The sequence below is a fragment of the Heteronotia binoei genome, chromosome 21 (assembly GCF_032191835.1).
Source record: "Heteronotia binoei isolate CCM8104 ecotype False Entrance Well chromosome 21, APGP_CSIRO_Hbin_v1, whole genome shotgun sequence".
Taxonomy (NCBI): Eukaryota; Metazoa; Chordata; class Lepidosauria; order Squamata; family Gekkonidae; genus Heteronotia; species Heteronotia binoei.
In genome coordinates this window covers 34,987,089-34,989,164 of record NC_083243.1, presented here as the reverse complement: position 1 = coordinate 34,989,164, position 2,076 = coordinate 34,987,089, and the positions used below count along the sequence as shown (strand labels likewise).

Sequence of the window (2,076 nt, the reverse complement as noted above, 5' to 3'; positions counted from 1 at the left end):
CTGCATCTCATTTACCTTCTGGGCATTTCAAGTGTGGAAAGAACTGTACTATTTGTCAACATACCATACAGTCTAATGAAATATGTATAAATAATTTTACATGGTACTTGACACGTTACTTCAACTGTGAATCTTCCAGAATAATTTATTATTTACGTTGTAGCTGTATGTTATGTTACATATGATCAACAATGAGACCCTTTAAGGTCCATTTCCTTGACCACCTGTCTTGCGTTAAGATGAAGGTCATGGAGGCTCCAATAGTGAGTCACATGGTTGAGTCTGATCATGATCCTAAGTTACTTAGGGGTGGCATTGTATATAAAATACAGCAGAATGGTTCACACGATGTAAAAGATGTGCACAAATTATTGTTGCAAAAGGAAACATACTTTATTCAAAAGTTCAACTATTCCCTTTGGACTAAATGCGGCTCTTGATTTCACTCCTTTTCTATGATACTTTAGTATGTTTTGATATCTTACCAGTGTTAAATTCTGTATTGGTGCCCTTAAGTGCAACTCAGATTATCACCTGACTATATATAAGGCTGAGGCTATGTATCTTTCCCTTTGAGAACTGCTAATGCCACTGTAAGAAATTGACTTACTGCATGTAAATTACCTCTGAGCATTGGGTGAGTGTATTTGTTGATATAAATTTAGCTGTGCTTTTATTTTTGTTTCTTGATTCTTTTCAGCAATGCATTATCTTTGCATAAATATGTTTTAGTTCCAGATTATTGAAGTATATTGATCAGAAGAAGTTATTAATGGAAACATGAAATTTTACCTGGGAATCGTGTTATCAATAGTACTTCTTTTCAATATCTGAATTCTTTCTACAGAACATTCATAGCATCATTGAATATCCTATCTATTTTTGCGAGGAGAAGTCTGCATGTCAACAAAAAACTACTTTTGCGTAGTGCATCCGTATGGACTCCTATGTGATGGACTTTTCTACCTCAGACTGAATTCTTTATTGTTGTTTTGTTTATATAAGTATATTTGTTTTGTGAATGGCTTTAAGTGCTCTATTGAAAGAGTGCTTTAGTTCTCTAAGTAATTTTCATTTCATAAATAAGATTAGTGAATTTGAAAGTCTTCTTTAAGTGTTATGATTAATTTTCAAAGAACACATTTTTCTTGGTTTGCAATCCTCAGGTGGGGGCAGGGGATCCCCCGGTCATCCGAAAGCAGGGGAGGGGAGGGAAATGTCTGCTGGGAACTCTGTTATTCCCTATGGAGACTTATTCCCATAGGAAATAATGGAGAATTGATCCGTGGGTATCTGGGGCGCTGGGGAGGGGGCTGTTTCTTTAGGTAAAGGCACCAAATTTTCGGCATAGCATCTACTGCCTCTCCCCAAAATACCCCCAAAGTTTCAAAAAGATTGGACCAGAGGGTCTAATTCTATGAGCCCCTCAAAAAGGTGCCCCTGTTCTTCATTTCCTATAGATGGAAGACATTTTAAAAGGTGTGCGGTCCCTTTAAATGTGATGGCCAGAACTCCCTTTGGAGTTTAATTATGCTTGTTACGTCATTGCTCCTGGCTCCACCCCCAAGGTCCTCAGATATTTCTTGAATTGGACTTGGCAACTCTAGCCTCAGTGTCTTTGATTTTGATCTTCTTTCTATGAGCAAATTCCAGAAATTCAGCCCCAGCAGGCTTTCAGGTTCCAATATGTTGATGTCTGAGGAGAAATTCAGCAGAGATGGATTTCCTAAGCATCCCTAGTGAAAAGTTCACTGGGGGAAACCTGCACCAGAAAGAAAATGTCCTTCTAATACCAACCACTTTATGACTGAAGAATATCTTGCCTTAAAAGACAACGAAAGATTGTGCACACAGCAAGCCAATTAATAAAAGGCATTTAAACACTGATCTGCCTGTTACTGCTGGAATATCAGGTAACAAGAGGCAAATTAAAATGAATAAGTAAACTCTGCTAGCTGAAAGAGAAATTAAATGGTGCTGTCACATTGGCAGACCAATTCTAAGTGTGGGTATTTAGAAGAGTATCTTGCTAAATTCAAGAGGGCCTCACTCCCAGGTCTCATTTTGGGCAAGAGC

General features: G+C 37.9%; 1 long non-coding RNA gene across 1 annotated transcript; it reads left to right on the top strand.

Moving 5' to 3' along the window:
* Positions 1-353: 353 nt before the first annotated feature.
* On the top strand, positions 354-1,103 carry LOC132589338 (uncharacterized). Its single transcript, XR_009556581.1, has 2 exons — positions 354-637; positions 733-1,103. It is a non-coding gene; the product is annotated as an uncharacterized LOC132589338 (long non-coding RNA).
* Positions 1,104-2,076: the final 973 nt, after the last annotated feature.